The following is a 19,687-nucleotide window of genomic DNA, read 5'->3' as shown; positions in this document are numbered from 1 at the left end:
AGGGCACTCTGACACACCCAAGTGGTAGAAAGGCTTTGAAACCTGATCTTTGGAGTTGATTTACTTCATACTTCAGATAGGAAGTCTAAATCAGGCTCTTCTTGGTTGTAATTTTCAACTTCTGATGTATTTTCTTTACTTTATTTTTCTAGACTGTAATAACTTTGTAATAACTATTGGGATGGCTAGTGAAAAAGAGGTGAAATAACTATGTATGTAAAAGGGGTAGATATCCTGCTCATAGGGAATTTCTGATCTCTACATATCACATAGATATCTTGCATATAGGAATTCTGCACATTCATTTGTAGATACTATGCCTATAAGGAATTATGCACCCATATAGATATCCTGCCTATAGTTTCCGAAATTCTGCATTCATATGGATATCCTGCCTATAGTTAAATTTCGGCATCTCTCATATAGATACCATGCTCATAGTTAACTGGAAATCCGAATCCTGCATATGCATTTATCACTAGGCAAACCTGTTTATAGGGCTTATATAACTAACTGCACCTAGATATCATGTTCATAGACTTAAACGAAGTACATCATTTAGATGCCATGCCTATAGGACTTCTGCACTCTTGCTATGTCTGTAAAAGTGTCCAAAATCGGCAATACATAGAAAGAATGCCTATAGGAGCTTTAATCGAATTTGAACCGCTTCATTGGATTATAAGTTTAAAACCAGTCACAAATGACTTGTGCTCTTTTGTTAAAACTCGCCTTTCTTTAATAACAAATGTTTTTTTTCTTAAACCAGTATGTATTCATATTTACTTCATTGTCTCTGGAATCAGTAGATATCATGCCTATAGGGTCTTCGTCTAACACTTAGGCAAGCCATAGGGTGAAAGTTTATAAACTGAATCAGATTTTATATGCTACAACCAGCAGGCAGGACTGACTCGGGCTTCTTATCTGAACTATGTAATAAAACAGTCTGCCTCGATCCTTTAAGTTTAATTAGACCCTAAACAGTATGTGTAAGTCATGCTAACTACTTGTTTTTTCTCTGCTAAAAGGAGGTCTGTTTGCGCCTTTTTATTTGTTTATATTCTTCCCCAAACTTTCTATATGTGTTTTGTTTTTCGCCTTAGTATTTTACCTTTCGAAACCACAGATAAGCCCAATACATCCTCCCTTTAGGATTAGTAGTCCCAAGTGCCTCTAGGGCTGATAGGATTGGGCGGGTAACAGCACGCAATACGTAAACGCGACCATTCCGCGCTTTAATACCTTAACGGGATGGGAAATGGTAGATATGGCTATGATGATCACGCGATAACATCACGTGTAGCCCCTCGCTGAGGAGTGATTACCGGATGTTATGTGGGGTGATCCATAATATCAGTAAGCCTAGGACCCCCCCCCCCTTCCCTTTGTTTTCTTTGTTTCTTTTAAATCTTTTTAAACCATTTCTTTTAAGGAAATCAATTCTTTTTAGTTCCTTTTTCTTATTTTTGTTTATTTGTAGCCATTACGTGAAAATCCCCTCTTATTTGAAGCCTTCATTTGCCTATGTGTTATTTGCACTTAAGCCACAACAATAGTTTGGCCGGGAACCACACTAGTGGATCTTGAGGGGTGCCTAATACCTTCCCCTTGAGATAATTTCAAGCCCTTACTCAATCTCTGGTTGTTCAAATAATACCTTCCCTAGTGTCCTAATGCACTCAAATCATTAGGTCGCAACTCTTCACTTCAAACCCAATTCCCGAAAGGGAACGAGTTGTCCTCCCAAATATCACAAACCCAATTTCGCGAGAAAAAGGGGGCGCGACAGCGTGGTGACTCTGCTGGGGATGACTTTTAGGCTTTTACCATTTCAAGCTATTACTGTGACTTTACATTCTTATGTGCTTTATTTGTTTAATACCTTTAAGCATTTAATTCCCTCTTCTACTGCAAAAACTAACTTGTCACTTGTTTTTTTCCCTTATTTCTTTACTGCTTTCCTTTACTGCACTCCTTTAACTATTTTAAATTATTGTAATTATTACTTTATGAACGTGCAAATACGTGACAACTTGTTTTAATTATTGCATAAGCATATTTTCAACATCATATTCCACTTGTGCCAAACAAAATGCCATAGCAACGCTTATAATGAGTGGTTGCGCTCTTCCGATATTATCACCCTTTAAATCCGGCAAAGGCATATTTGCGGTAAAACCAGTCGATCAACAGTGTAGTCGATGGTTCCGTGCCTTTCCCCCTTGACTTGTATGCTCAAGGGTACAAGTCTAAAACCCCATAGAAACCTTACTCTGTTTAACTATGCATGCATCATGGTCAAACCTAGCCAAGTCAGTTGTATTGTCCGCATAATGAATCTTTAAGATAGCCTTGTCCAAAGTCCACCGGGTTTCCCTGAACCCAAATGGACATCACCACGTTCTATGCATTTATTTGGAGAACTAAATGCTTTATGCTAATTGTTTGTATTAAATAGTCGAGTCTGGTGGGGGTAAGGGTCTAACCTTTTTGTCTTGCAGAAATATGAGGCAGGAGGTCCCTAGTTTCGGTATTATTAACACACCCCCACTCTTGCTAGACTGGTGGAGGAGTCTTCCATCAAATGACCAAATCAACGAGTGGAAAGAAAGGGACACCAAAGCTAGCGAAAAGTTGGAATATCTAGAGTACAGTCTCCTGGAATTGGAAGGGAAAGTGAGGAAGAGAGTCACTAACTGCCAGAACACTGAAGGAAACGAAGGAGAACACATGGCAAAGGCATTTCTACTGGTGAACCTACGCGAGTTAGAGGATTTGATTAACGAGAGCATTCAACCTGAGGAAGGTCCTGCTGGGACCAAATAGATAGGAGCTTGTTCTTTTTCTTTAAGAAATGTAATAAGTCCCATGGCCACTAGTGACATTTTATTTCCTATTATTTAGCGTCGTTTTGAGATTCGTCTACTTTTATCAATAAAATGAGGCATTTAGCATTCTAAGTTCTCCAAATCAATTTGTCGCTAGGCCTACCTCGGGCACAACGAGGCTCCCAAATTAGGACGCAATTTACATTCTTGCACTATGTGTTTAAATATCGCAACACTTTCTTATAATCCCCACTGACTTGTTACCTTTTTGATTTTACTTTTTGTTTATTTACTCCCCTCCCCAAAGGTTAGTTCGTGCACTCTGGCATCGTCATCATATTACACAAGATCAAAAGGCCCTCCACCCACTCCTCCTCCTAGTCCTATCAGAAGCAGGAACAAAGGAAAGATGGAAGATTTGAACAACACCAGAAAGGAAAACTCAACTGAATGGGTAGAGGTCACTCATGGTGCTTAGGTCTCCAAAGAAAGTGCATCCCAACTCGAGTAGAAACTGGCGAAATTTCAGGAGGAATATGATCAGGTTCGAAATCTTGCAAACTTGTCATTTTCCCTGACCACTCCAGATATTAATTTTCCAAATTCTCAGAACCCTACGCCTCCGCAAAACATCCCAAACCACAAAACCATCCCGCTCATCACCACCACTGCAATACATGCCACATATCTAGAAATACTCCATTGCTTATCTCAAAACCTTTAAATTCCACAAATGACCATTTCCACCATAACACCCCTATCTATGTGGAAACCATACCACACTCCACCCAACCTGTCTCAAGCACACCCGAGTCTTATGTTAAAGACTCACTCATTAGGAACCTGGCTGCAGAACTCCTGAAATTGACTAGTCAAATTCAGGGTGTCGAAGGAAGTAAGGGGATTGAAAGGTTGAGCTATGGAGATCTTTGCATACAATTGGATGTCGAACTACCCGAGGGGTACAAACCTCCGTTCGAAATGTTTGATGGTACAAGGGATCCGAGAGCCCACTTGAGAACATACTGCAACAAGTTGGTCGGAGTAGGGAAAGACGAAAAGATTCGCATGAAGCATTTCATGAGGAGTCTGAAGGGGGATGCTCTGTCTTGGTACATTAGCCAAGACCCGAAGAAATGGTCGAACTGGGTGAGTATGGCATCCGACTTTATGGACAGGTTCAGGTTCAACACAGAAAATGCACCAGATGTGTTCTGCATTTAGAACTTAAAGAAGAAGCCCACGAAAACGTTACGGGGGTATGCCACTCGTTGGAGATCAGAAGCTGCTAAGGTCAGACTTGCTTTAGAAGAAGAACAAATGAACAAGTTTTTTGTCCGAGCCCAAGACCCACAGTACTATGAAAGGTTGATGTTGATTGAGAGCCGGAAATTTTTCGACATCATCAAGCTAGGGGAAAAGATCGAGGAAGGCATCAAAAGTGATATGGATACAAACTTTGAAGCTTTGAAAGTTACCACTAAGGTTTTACAGTATGGTGGTATATCCAAGAAAATGGACGTAGGCGCCGTAATGGTTGCACAAAGAGCCAAATCCCCTATCAAATACCAAGCCTATCCTATACCTCCACTCATATACCAGCCTGTCCCGAATTACCAAGCACTCTCACCCTCTTACCAAACTCCACCACCTACTTACCAATCACCCCCACCTCCCACATATCTACCTACTTCATCCAGATATTCCCAACCCGTACATGTCTACCAAGCCTACAATGCTCAGTCATCCCACTATCAATCAGCTCCCACACGTCAAAACTTTCCTAGACGTCGACCAAATTTCGAACGTAGACCCCCCAAACAGTATACCGCCATTGCCGAATCGATTGACCAACTATACGAAAGGCTCAAAATTGTTGATTATATCACCCCTATCTCTGCTATAACCCCTGAAAATCCTTCTCAGTGGGTCAATCGAAATAAATCTTGTGCATACCATTCCGGCATGAAGGGACATACCATTGATGAATGGTGCTCTCTGAAAGATAAGATCCATACTCTGATCGATAACAAGATCATTGTCACAAAGGAGCCTACTCCGAACGTCCACAACAACCCTCTGTCAGACCATAAGGGTGGAGGTGTTCACATGATTAAAATAAAGGATGATTGGGATCCCAAAGGATCGATCGGTTTAATCGCAGAAGGTGACGAACCAAAGAAGCCAATATTCACCCTCAATCTGATTATAGTCCAAACTCAGCCTTCTGGGGATGCCGAGGTAAACATGTATGTACCACTTGAATTTGAAGCACCACCCCCACAAACACGCCAACACCAATAGAGGTCGAGTTTGGGTGTCCAGCAAATGCACCCGCACCATTTGAAATTGCGGTTTTACACTCCAAAATACATGCTCCGTACGGAGTAAAGGTGCCCATCGCAGTAACAATGTTTGCTGTAACACTGTTCCATAAAATGGCCATACCTTGGGATTACACAGCCGAGGTGAGAAGGAAAAGGAAAGCTAAATTTGGGGAAATAGTTGCGGCACAGGGTATGACAAGAACCGGCAGGGTTTATACTCTGGAGCATTTAGCTGAGTCGAGTAAGCAGGCCTTTGGTCGGCCGACCATCACTGAAACTGGGCCCGATGATCTTTGGAGAATGATACAAGCCAAGGAATACTCAGTCATTGATCAGCTGAACAAAATACCGGCACAGATTTCTATCCTAGCTTTGCTGCAAAGTTTCGACGTACATAAGAATGCCATTTGAAGGTGCTGAGTGAGGCATATGTACTAAGCAACATCACTAGAGGAGAAATGGCAAACATGGTAGGGCAGGTATTGGAAAGTCACAAGATCACTTTTCATGAAGATGAGCTGCCACCAGAAGGGTTGAGTCACAACAAAGCGTTGCATATCACCGTGCAATGCGAAGATTATTTTATCACTAGGGTCCTGATTGATGGAGGGTCCAGCCTCAATATTTGTCCATTGGTAACACTCAGAACATTGGGAAAGGGAATTCATGAGAACAAGGACGGGGCCATCAACGTCAAAGCTTTCGACGGTTCCCAAAGATCCACCATTGGGGAAATCAACCTGTGTTTGCAAATGGGGCCTACTTGGTTTGACGTTGATTTTCAGGTTATAGACGTGCCGACATCTTTCAACTTGCTGTTGGGACGATCGTAGATTCATGCCGTTGGGGCTGTAGCATCAACACTACATTAGGTGGTGAAATTTGAGGGGAACCACCAAGAGGTGATCATTCATGGCGATGGTAGTAATCCCATATATAGTCGCCAAACCATCCCAGTGATTGGAGGAAGGAGAAAGATAGGCGGGGAAACCTATCACCACATCGAGCGAGCCAACGCCATTGACAAAGACAAATGGTGGGACAACAAAATTGAAAGCATATTGAACTGGAGCAGATATGAGCCTAGCAAGGGACTTGACAAGAACCTCCAAGGAATTGCCAAGCCGATCAAACTAAAGAAACATGGCACCACTTTCGGTCTAGGATACGAATATACTTGGGAGGAATTCAACAACTAGTCGCCACTATGGCGCGGACCATACTACTGTTGGAGCAGGAAATACCACATTTGGAGTAGACTTTCCAGCCGGTCGATGTTATCTATGGGTCAGAAGAATAGGAAGCACTGGCAGCAGTGAGGAATTTGTTCCTAGAATAAGATGACATGGATTGTTGTGTCATTTTAGAGGAGGGGGGAGGAAGGCCCTTCCATACAAGTCGTAATCCGAGGAGCACGCCTCAACAATTGGACCATCAGAACCACCAGAGCTCAAAAAGCCTCGGGGTAGAAAGGCTGCAAAGCATCATGCACTATCTTTTATTTTTACTAGTTGATTTTCCTTTCGCATTTTTGAATTTTCGCAATAAGATCTTCCAATGTTCAAAACAGTTATGAAATTTATCAAAGCATTTAGGTTTCCTTACAAATCTTACTATTATTATTTTCTCTCATTACTTTACTTATACAACATTACTATTACCTATCTTGAAGAACGAATGGTTGTGACATGCAACGAGATAACGTAACAAACTGACATAGATTCAGATGAAGATGATATACCGGAAGAGATTGTTAAATAGGTTGAAATTTTTTAGAACAGACATAAGTCCAACCTAGAGGAGGCCGAGATTGTTAACCTGGGAGATACAGAAAATATCAAAGAAACTCGGATCAGCGTTCATTTGTCACCGTCAGAAAAGGAAGAATACACAGAATTTTTGAAGAAATATAAGGACATATTCGCCTGGTCATATGATGACATGATTGGTTTGAGCACATATATTGAGGCCCGCAAACTGCCAACTGATCCGACATGTCCACCGATAAAACAGAAGCTCAAAAAGTTTAAACCCGACATGAGTCTGAAAATCAAGGAAGAAGTCACTAAGTAGGTCAAAGCTAAGGTCTTCAGGGTAGTAGAATATCCAACATGGTTAGCCAATATTGTGCCGGTGTCGAAGAAGGATGGGAAGGTCAGAGTCTGTGTCGACTACTGGGATCTCAATCGGGACACTCCAAAAGACGACTTCCCCTTGCCGAACAGAGACATCCTGATCGACAATTATGCTAAGCATAAGTTGCAATCATTTGTAGATTGCTTTGCTGGATATCGTCAGATCTGGATGGACGAAGAAGATGCATAGAAAACGTCTTTCAATACGCCGTGTGGGATGTACTGCTACAAGATGATGCCATTCGAGTTAAAGAATACAGAGGACACCTACATGAAGGCCATGACTACTATCTTCCATGATATGATACACAATGAGATTGAGGTGTATGTATATGATGTCATCATAAAGTCCAAGAAAGCCACTGACCATATGGAAGATTTGAGGAAGTTCTTCAACAGACTGAGAAGATATAACCTGAAACTGAATCTCGCGAAATATGCATTCGGGGTTCCTGCCGGAAAACTACTTGGGTTCATTTTGAGTTGTCGAGGGATAGAATTGGATCCATCTAAGGTCAAAGCTATTCAAGAACTGCCACCGCTACTAGATACATGCAGACATGATAAATGTGCCTCCAAATGAGCTTAATGCAACAAGCTTGTCGTGTCGTTTGCCGCCTGGGGAATGGATGTTATCGGACCAATCAAACCCGCCGTATCAAACAGGCCCAGGTTTATCCTAGTAGCGATTGATTATTTCACCAAATGGGTTGAAGTAGCATCTTACAAGGCAGTGACTAAGAAAGTCGTGGCGGATTTCATCCACGACCGTATCGTGTGTCGGTTCGGAATTCCAGAGTCAATCATTACTGATAATGGCTCCAACCTCAACAGTGATTTGATGAAATCCATGTTTGAAACCTTAAAGATCAAACACAAGAATTCTATAGCCTACAGACCTCAGATGAACGGAGCCGTAGAAGTTGCCCAATAAGAATATCAAGAAGATACTAAGGAAAATGATAGAGAAGCATAAGAAGTGGCTCGAGAAGCTATCGTTTTCTTTATTGGGATACCGCACCATAGTCCGCACATCGACAGGAGCAACCCCCTATATACTGGTCTATGGTACAGAGGCAGTCATTCTCACTAAGGTAGAAATTCCTTCCTTAAGTATCATACAGGAAGTAGAGCTCGACGATGCAGAATGGGTGAAGAGTCATTACGAGCAACTAGCTCTTATAGACGGAAAGAGAATGAAAACAGTTTTCCACGGTCAGCTCTATCATAACAAAATGTTCTGAGCCTTCAACAAAAGAGTCAAGCCGAGACAAATCACACTGGGGTAGCTGGTGTTAAAGAAAATTTTTCCGCATCAAGACGAAGCCAAAGGGAAAAACTCTCCCAACCGGTAGGGTCCGTACATGGTTCACCGGGTTCTGACAGGGGGAGCCCTCATACTTGCCAAAATGGACGGAGAAGTTTGGCCAAAGCCGATCAATTCAGACACAATCAAGCGATACTCTGTGTAATCTTTATACTTTCCTTATATGATGTAATTTGAACTACGCCTGACCTAATTCCCGTTTAAGAGGGGATACGTAAGCAGCCCTATTGGTTTGGTCACAATTCAATCAAATTTCCATTTCCCCAGCTATTGGAAATTGGGGTAGAATTTTAAGGAGGACCCTCAAAATTCTGAAGTCAATTCCAGCCATTTATCATTAACAGCCATCAGAAGCAACAGCCCAGTAAACTAGGGCAGAATTTTGAGGAGGACCCTCAAAATTTCGGAGCAAGAGAAGTTGCAATGTCTTGAACCACGTCGCAGTCGTCGTTTCATATAAAGAAAACTATTCTTAATTATGTACTTATGTTATACTTTTACTAAATCATGCATGTTTATTACTAAAATTGCCTTGTTTAGCAATTCTACCACAGTGATATATATGGTATCGCCGGATCAAAGTCGAGCAGGTCAAGAAAAGCCAGCGGGGATACGAACTAACTTTTCCCCCTTTACAAACTCACTATTTTTCTTTGGATGCAGGCACTTGAGTTGCAAAATCATCAAATATACTATACGCTCACTCACAAAGTTCAGGAATACAACTCTCTGAACCGTTGCACTTGCTCTCAACTGCTATCCGCACACAACAATGTCCCCAGCAGGCACAATATCCCCAGCAATCAGGATACCGCAATCCGCTATAAGCTAAGAAAACTCTATTGTCGTTTGACCTTTTTACTTCCTACATAAGGCGACCATTCTGCCTTCCGAGACTAAGCATTGTCTCCATCTTCATTTTCTTGCATTGTATAAGGCTAACATTCTGCCTTCCGAGACTAAGCACTATCTCCATCTGCATTTTCTTGCATTGTATAAGGCTAACATTCTGACTTTCGAGGTTAAGCTCTACCTCCATCTGCATTTCCTTGCATGCATAAGGCTAACATTCTGCCTTCCGAGACTAAGCAGTGTCTCCATCTGCATTTCCTGCATTGCATAAGGCTACCATTCTGCCTTTAGAGGTTAAGTTCTACCTCCATCTGCATTTTCTTGAATTGCATAAGGCTACCATTCTGCCCTTAGAGGTTAAGCTCTACCTCCATCTGCATTTCCTTGCATTGCATAAGGCTAACATTCTGCCTTCCGAGACTAAGCACTGTCTCCTTCTGCATTTCCTGCATTGCATAAGGCTACCATTCTGCCTTCTGAGGTTAAGCTCTACCTCCATAAGCATTTTCTTGCATTGCATAAGCTGTCATTCTGCCTTCTGAGACTATGCACTATCTCCATCTACATTTTCTTGCATTGCATAAGGCTAACATTCTGCCTTCCGAGACTAAGCACTATCTCCATCTGCATTTTCTTGCATTGCATAAGGATAACATTATGCCTTTTGAGGTTAAGCTCTACCTCCATCTGCATTTCCTTGCATTGCATAAGGCTACCATTCTGCTTTCCGAGGTTAAGTTCTATCTCCATCTGCATTTTTTTTTTGCATTGCAAAAGGCTACTATTATGCCTTCCGAGGTTAAGCTCTACCTCCATCTTGCATGGATGAAAGATCACCACTTCATTTACATCTTGCATGGCTGAAAGATCGCCACTATATTTACATCTTGCATGGTTGAAAGATCACCACTTTATTTACATCTTGCATGGCTGAAAGATCGCCGCTTCATTTACATCTTGCATGGCTAAAAGATTTCCACTTCATTTACATCTTGCATGGCTGAAAGATCGCCACTTCATTTACATCTTGCATGGCTGAAAGTTCGCCACTTCATTTACATCTTGCATCGGCTGAAAGATCGCCACCTACTACATCTGATAGGCTAAAAGAACGCCAAATCATCCAAAGGCATCATTGTTCGGAGGCACCATTTTCATAGCCCGAGAACGCCATGCCATGGCCTGAGGACCCCTTTTATCTTTTGCATATCATTATTCAAAGGCATCATAGTTCAGAGGCATCATTCTCATGGCCCGAGAGCACCATTTCATGGCCTGCGAATCCTTATTATACGCTTCATGGACCAGGACGTCATGGTCTGAGGACGTCATCCTAACCGTCCAAAGACAACATTTTATGGTCCGACGAGAACTTGCATCAGGTTTAAATTTCCACACAACATATTTTTCATTTGCAGGTAAACCAGCGATAAATGGCCATCTCAGCAGGAGCAATCCCGCTCCAATTCCCGCAGCCCTATTAGACTTTAACCATCCATCCTAACCCAAATATCGCGTCCGTCTTGGAAAATCTCCATCATCATATTTCGTCGACGGATCCCGAACTACATATGGCCTGATTCTTGTAAGTCCAGGGATATGTAGGTAGCTCAGGAGCCAGAGCTCGGTCAAATTCTTCAAACCATTCCGTTCGGTCAAAATTGGCCATCATATCTTAACCCGATAGCTCTTTCATCCTTCCCGGGTAATGAGGGGCAGCTGTTGATACCCAATTTTTCCATGTATATTTTTTTAAAAATACTTTCAAAATAGTATATGTATGCATATATAAGTGTGTCCAAATGTTTTAGTATTTTTTCTAATTTTTTAAAGATTTTTAATTCAATTTACTACCCTATTTTAGTAGTACAAAAACCAATAATTATTCTTCAGATTATCATTTTGTTGATTAATTGATTTTATTCTTATATTTATATGAAAATATAGTTATGGTAATATTTACACATTTTTACAAATTTATTTAGTATTTTTAAAGCTAAATTGCATATAATTGTAATTTTAGCCTATTGTAAGATTTAATTGCGTTTATAATTAAAAAATTGATTCCAGTATTTTTATTTAATATTTATACATTATTAATTAGTTTTGTACCTTTACTTTATTTCTAGAAATCATTTACTATTTTTTATAAAATGAAAAGGGGAAAAGTGGCTATTTAAATACTAGCCCTATTTTATTTCAACTATAGCCCAAATCAACCACCCAATTAAACCCAATTGCAAGTTTAAATTACCCGACCCCTGACCCGTTTATCCAACCCACCCGGTTCCCCTTTTTTATCCAGGCCGTTGATCAAAATGATCAACAGCCACGATTCTACCTTTCCTTTTTTAATTCACAAACACCCCAACCCTAAAATCATTTTCATTCACCCGCCGCCTCTGAAACCTCTCTCCTCTCTCAAACTCTCTCGAACATTCCCTAACCCTAGCGGCCTCTCATCATCTTCCACATCGAAACCCACCGGAAACCATGGCTTCCCAAGCTCTGAGGGCCCTATACTCACCTCCCCTTGCTCTTACACACCTGATACCTGAAGATTCGAGGCCAGGACTCGAAGGTTTGCACCCAGACCTCTGCCAATTCAAGGTTCCAGAGTCATCGCCGGCCTTGCTCCGACGTACCATGGTGTTTCGAGCCTGGTTCTGACCTCTTCGACTCAGATCGGTGACCTTTTCAAAGCCTTTCTTATTTCTAGGGTTCTTCTGAAACCCTAACCCTTCGAGGTTTTCTCCGATCTCTTTAGATCCGTTGTGTATATGTGCTCTCTTTGAGTTTTCAAACGATCTCCCTAACTTTTCTTTCGAAAATTACTTTTCAAAGTCTTTCTTTTACGATTTAGGGTTTTTTGAAAATGCTTAAGTGTTTCTCTGACTTTCTTTTCCTTTTCTTTTGTGTGTATTTGCATGTACTGTGTTCTATGTTTTCCTTCTACCATGTATGTTCTTCTAATGTGCTTTCTATATTCCGTTCTTTTATGTTCTTCTACTGTGCTTTCTATACTATGTTCTTGTATATTTTTCAACTATGTCCTGCTATTTTCTTATACTATGTTCTGGTATGTTTCGCCTACTATATTATTCTACCGTGTTCTTAAGTGTTCTTACTATTTTTCTTCTATTGAACTTTGTTTAAGTTTCTTTTAAAAGGATATTCTTAAGCATGATTTCTTCTACTATTCTTATCAGTCTTTTCTTATGTTTCGAATTAGTTTCTTTACTCTGTTTGCCTTGAACCCCTCTACTTTATTTGCATGCTATTCATGAGTTCTGTTGCTGGAAGAAGCATGTTAGAAGTTTCAGTTCTTTTCTGAAACCTCTAAACATATTTCGATTCGACTACTTGCCTCTTCATCTCTGTACTTGATTCAAGGTGGAAACCCTAGAATTTGGGGGTTCTGCCGAGGTTTGATTGAACTAGGGTTTTATTTTAGAACCCTTAACTTTTTCAGACTGACTTTAAGTATCTGAACTGAGTTTGGACATCTTTGTTTTCATACAATGTTGAACTTTTTGCTAAACTCTTGTACACTAGATTTTTTTTACCGATTTACATGACAGTCTTCTCTCATGCTCACATGCTCCTTATGTATGATGAATTTTCCTCTAAATGATTTTCAACTTTGCAATTAGTGCAAACATCCTTCTGTATATAGCTTGATTGATTTATTTCCATCTTTCACTGATTTCCTCTGTTACTCGACTTAAGTAAAACCCTTCTTCATCTTTTCTGACTTGGTTCATTCATACCAAATCTCAGACCTTGTGATTTACTGGCCGTTAATTGACTCCCTTACCTTATTTGCACAAACCGTGTACTGTCAAAACCCTGTCCTTAAATAACCTTAATGTATTTGCCCTCAATTGTATGCTTTACACAAAGTGTTTATTCAATTCCTTTCCTTAAATGGTTTTACTCGTTTTGAACCTGAATCCCTTAAATAAGGGAAGCCTTGTGTAATTGATTGACAATCAGTTTTCAAACTATTTTCTTACCTTATTTTTGACTTCTTTCTACACTATAAAAGGCATGACCCTTTTCACAAACACACACTTCAGACTTTACAATTTTACAATCTCTTCTGAACTCACACTTATAGTATTCTGTCTTCCTGTTTGCACTTTGATTTTTACAAGACTACTACTTTTTCTACTTATTTCTTTGAAACTGGTATGTCTTGATTTAAATTTTAGCATCACCACAATGTGTTTACTTATAGTCTTTGTATCCAGGTCTACTTTATTATTTTCTGTAGAGTTCGACATTTATCTTAGTATTCCTATGTTCTACTGCCTGTTTCTGTTGTGAATCTTTGCTCCCTATCCCATTATCCTTATGTGTTTTAAACGGTGGCTTAGGGCATGGAAATATGAGTTGTTTTCCATAAGCTGAGCTTTGAACCAATGGGGTCTTAACCTCTAAACAGGCTGGAGGGTATGCCAACGTATCCCATAGCTAGGTATGCCCATCAGCCTGCTCTTCTTGTGCTCTCGCAATCCCACATTCCATATATCCCTATGTGTATTGTTTCCCTTCCCTTTTCCCCTTTTAGAATTCTGCACTTTCACTCTCTCCTAGTCTCTAAGTTTTTCCCCCTTCTTATGTGTCTTGCCTTGGGACTTTGAGTTCCCTCTGAACTTGGACACTTGAGGGCTGGCCCTTCCACACTACAATTTGGCTTAATATGGCGATACATTTGGATGTAAGCACTGCCCGGAGTTCTTATGAAACTCTTAGGGAACTCTGACACACCCAAGTGGTAGAAAGGCTTTGAAACATGATCTTTGGAGGTGGTTTACTTCATACATCAGACAGGAAGTCTAAATCAAGCTCTCCTTAGTTGTAATTATCAACTTCTGATGTATTTTCTTTACTTTATTTTTCTGGACTGTAATAACTTTGTAATAAACGATTGGGATGGCTAGTGAAAGGGGGGGGAATAACTATGTATGTAAAAGGGGTAGATATCCTGCTTATAAGGAATTTCTGATCTCTGCATATTACATAGATATCATGCCTATAGGAATTCTGCACTTTCATATGTAGATACTATGCCTATAAGGAATTCTGCACCCATATAGATGTCCTGCCTATAGTTTTCTGAAATTCTGCATTCATATGGATATCCTGCCTATAGTTAAATTTTTGCATCTCTCATATAGATACCATGCTCATAGTTAACTGGAAATCTGAATCCTACATATGCATCTATCACTAGGCAAACCTGTTTATAGGGATTAAATAACTAACTGCACCTAGATATCATGTTCATAGGCTTAAACGAAGTACATCATTTAGATGCCATGCCTATAGGATTTCTGCACTCTTGCTATGTCTGTAAAAGTGTCCAAAATCGACAACACATAGAATGCATGCCTATAGGAGCTTTAATCAAATCTGAACCGCTTCATTTGCTTATAAGTTTAAAACCAGTCACAAATGACATGTGCTCTTTCGCTAAAACTCGCCTTTCTTTAATAACAAACGTTTTTTTTCTTAAACTAGTATGTATTCATGTTTACTTTATTGTTTATGGAATCAGTAGATATCATGCCTATAGTGTCTTCGTCTAACGCTTAGGCAAGCCATAAGGTAAAAGTTTATAAATTGAATAAGATTTTATATGCTACAACCAGCAGGCAGGCCTGACTCGGGCTTCTTATCTGAACTATGTAATAAAACACTCTGCCTCGATCCTTTAAGTTTAATCAGACCCTAAACTGTATGTGTAAGTCATGTTATCTACTTGCTTTTTCTCTACTAAGAGGAGGTCTGTTTGAGTCTTTTTATTTGTTTATATGCTTCCCCAAACATGCTATATGTGTTTTATTTTTCGCCTTAGTATTTTACCTTTCAAAACCACAGATAAGCCCAATACATCCTCCTTTTAGGATTAGTAGTCCCAAGTGCCTCCGGGGCTGATAGGATTGGGGCGGGTAACAGCATGCAATAAGTAAACGAGACCGTTCCGCACGTTAATACCTGAACAGGGTGGGAAAGGGTAGATATGAATATGATGACCACACGATAACATCACATGTAGCCCCTCACTGAGGAGTGATTACCGGATGTTGGGTGGGGTGATCCATATTATCAGTAAACCTAGGACCCCCCCCCCCCCTTCCCTTTGTTTTCTTTGTTTCTTTTAAATCTTTTTAAACCATTTCTTTTAAGGAAATCAACTCTTTTTAGTTCCTTTTTTCTTATTTTTGTTTATTTGTAACCATTACGTGAAAATCCCCTCTTATTTGAAGCCTTCATTTGCCTATGTGTTATTTGCGCTTATGTCCCAACAATAGTTTGGCCGGGAACCACACTAGTGGATTTTGAGGGGTGCCTAACACCTTTCCCTTGAGATAATTTCAAGCCTTTAACCAATCTCTGGTTATTCAAATCATACCTTCCCTAGTGTCCTAATGCACTCAAATCATTAGGTGGCGACTCTTCACTTCAAACCCAATTCCCGAAAGGGAACGAGTTGTCCTCCCAAATGTCACAAACCCGATTTCGCGAGAAAAAGGGGGCGCGACAGCGTGGCGACTCTGCTAGGGATGACTTTTAGGCTTTTACCATTTCAAGCTATTACTGTGACATTACATTTCTTATGTGCTTTGTTTGTTGAATACCTTTAAGCATTTAATTCCCTCTTCTACTACAAAAACTAACTTGTCTCTTGTTTTTTTCCCTTATTTCTTTACTGTTTTCCTTTATTGCACTCCTTTATTACTGTTTTAAATTATTGTAATTATTAATTTATGAACGTTTAAATACGTGACAACTTATTTTAATTATTGCATAAGCATGTTTTTAACATCATAGAGGATGATTGGGATCCCAAAAGATCGATCAGTTTAATCATAGAAGGTGACGAACCAAAGAAGCCAATAGTCACCCTCAATCCGATTGTAGTCCAGACTCAGCCTTCTGGGGATGCTGATATAAACATGTCTGTACCACTTGAGTTTAAAGCACCACCCCCGACAAACACGCCAACACCAATAGAGGTCGAGTTTGGGTCTCCAGCAAACGCACCCGCATTGTTTAAAGTTGCGGTATTACCCTCCAAAATACATGCTCCGTTCGGAGTAAAGGTGCCCATCCCAGTAACAATGTATGTCGTAACACCGTTCCATACAAATGCCATACCTTGGGATTACACAACCGAGGCGACAAGGAAAGGGAAAGCTAAATTTGGGGAAATAGTTGTGGCACAGGGTATGACAAAAACCGGCAGGGTTTATACTCTGGAGCATTTAGCTGAGTCGAGTAAGCAGGCCTTTGGTCGGCCGACCATCACTGAAACCGGGCCCGATGATCTCTGGAGAATGATACAAGCCAAGCAATACTCAGTCATTGATCAGCTGAACAAAACACTGGAACAGATTTCTATCCTAGCTTTGCTGCAAAGTTCCGACGTACATAAGAATGCCTTGTTGAAGGTGTTGAGTGAGGCATATGTACCAAGCAACATCACCAGAGGAGAAATGGCAAACATGGTAGGGAAGGTATTGGAAAGTCACAAGATCACTTTTCATGAAGATGAGCTGCCACCAGAAGGGTTGAGTCACAACAAAGCGTTTCATATCACCGTGCAATGCGAAGATTATTTTATCACTAGGGTCCTGATTGATGGAGGGTCCAACCTCAATATTTGTCCATTGGTAACACTCAGAACATTGGGAAAAGGTATGCATGAGATCAAGGAAGAAGCCATCAACGTCAAAGCTTTCGATGGTTCCCAAAGATCCACCATTGGGGAAATCAGCCTATTTTTGCAAATGGGGCCTACTTGGTTCGACGTTGATTTTCACCTTATAGACATGTCGGCATCTTACAACTTGCTGTTGGGATGACCGTGGATTCATGCCGTTGGGCTGTAGCGTCAACACTGCATTAGGTGGTGAAATTTGAGTGGAACCACCAAGAGGTGATCATTCATGGCGACGGTAGCAATCCCATATACAGTCGCCAAACCATCCCAGCAATTGGAGGAAGGAGAAAGATAGGCGGGGAAACCTATCACCACATCGAGCGAGCCAACGCCGTTGACAAAGACAAATGGTGGGACAACAAAATTGAAAGCATATTGAACTGGAGCAGATATGAGCCTGGCAAGGGACTTGGGAAGAACCTCCAAGGAATTTCCAATCCAATCAAACTAAAGAAACATGGCACCACTTTCGGTCTGGGATACGAGTATACTTGGGAGGAATTCAACAACCGGCCGCCACTATGGCGCGGCCCATACTACCCACTGGAGCAGGCAATACCACATTTGGAGCAGACTTTCCAGCTAGCCGATGTTATCTATGGGTCGGAAAAAGAGGAATCACTGGCAGCAGTGAGGAATTTGTTCCTAGAATAAGATGACATGGATTGTTGTGTCATTTTCAAGGAGGGGGGAGGAAGTCCCTCCCATACAAGTCGTAAGCCGAGGAGCACGCCTCAACAATTGGACCATCAGAACCACCAGAGCTCGAAAAGCCTCGGGGTAGCAAGGCTGAACAAAGCATCATGCACTATCTTTTATTTTTACTAGTTGATTTTCCTTTCGCATTTTTGAATTTTCGCAATAAGATCTTCCAATGTTCAAAACAGTTATGAAATTTATCAAAGCATTTCGGTTTCCTTACAAACCTTACTCTTATTATTTTCTCTCATTACTTTACTTATACAACATTACTATTACATATCTTGATGAACCAATGGTTGTGACATGCAACGAGATAACGTAACAAACTGACATAGATTCAGAGGAAGATGATATACCGGAAGAGATTGTTAAAGAGGTTGAAAATTTTTAGAACAAACATAAGTCCAACCTATAGGAGGCCGAGATTGTTAACCTGGGAGATACAGAAAGTATCAAAGAAACTCGGATAAGTGTTCATCATCACCGTTAGAAAAGAAAGAATACACAGAATTTTTGAAGGAATATGAGGACATATTCGCCTGGTCATATGATGACATGATCGGTTTGAGCACATCTATTGAGGCCCGCAATCTGCCAACTGATTCGACATGTCCACCGGTAAAACAGAAGCTCAAAAAGTTTAAACCCGACATGAGTCTGAAAATCAAGGAAGAAGTAACTAAGCAGGTCAAAGCTAAGGTCCTCAGGGTAGTAGAATATCCAACATGGTTAGCCAATATTGTGCCGGTGTCGAAGAAGGATGGGAAGGTCAGAGTCTGTTTCGACTACTAGGATCTCAATCGGGCCACTCCAAAGGACGACTTCCCCTTGCCGAACATAGACATCCTGATCGACAATTGCGCGAAGCATAAGTTGCAATCATTTGTAGATTGCTTTGCTGGATATTGTCAGATCTGGATGGACGAAGAAGATGTGAAGAAAACGGCTTTCATTACGCCGTGGGGGATGTACTGCTACAAGATGATGCCATTCGAGTTAAAGAATGCAGGGGCCACCTACATGAAAGCCATGACTACTATCTTACATGATATGATACACAAGGAGATTGAGGTGTATGTAGATGATGTCATCTTAAAGTCTAAGAAATCCACTGACCACATGGAGGATTTGAGGAAGTTTTTCAACAGACTGAGAAGATACAACCTAAAACTGAATCTCGCGAAATGTGCATTTGGGGTTCCTGCCAAAAAACTACTTGGGTTCATTTTGAGACACCGAGGGATAGAACTAGATCCATCTAAGGTCAAAGCTATTCAAGAACTGCCACCGCTACCAGATACATGCAGACATGATAAATGTGCCTCCAAATAAGCTTAATGCAACAAGCTTGCCGTGGTCGTTTTCCGCCTGGGGAATGGATGTTATCGGACCAATCAAACCCGCCGTATCAAATAGGCATATGTTTATCCTAGTAGCGATTGATTATTTCACCAAATGGGTTGAAGCAGCATCTTACAAGGTAGTGACTAAGAAAGTCGTGGCGGATTTCATCCACGACCATATCGTGTGTCGGCTTGGAATTCCAGAGTCAATCACTACTGATAATGGCTCCAACCTCAACAGTGATTTGATGAAATCCGTGTATGAAATCTTAAAGATCAAACACAAGAATTCTACAGCCTACAGACCTCAGATGAATGGAGCCGTAGAGGTCGCCCAACAAGAATATCAAGAAGATACTAAGGAAAATAAAGAGAAGCATAAGCAGTGGCACGAGAAGCTATCATTTGCTTTATTGGGATACCGCACCACAGTCCGCA

Source organism: Nicotiana tabacum, chromosome 7 (assembly GCF_000715075.1).
Source record: "Nicotiana tabacum cultivar K326 chromosome 7, ASM71507v2, whole genome shotgun sequence".
Lineage (NCBI taxonomy): Eukaryota > Viridiplantae > Streptophyta > Magnoliopsida > Solanales > Solanaceae > Nicotiana > Nicotiana tabacum.
Note: the sequence above shows the minus strand (reverse complement) of the source record.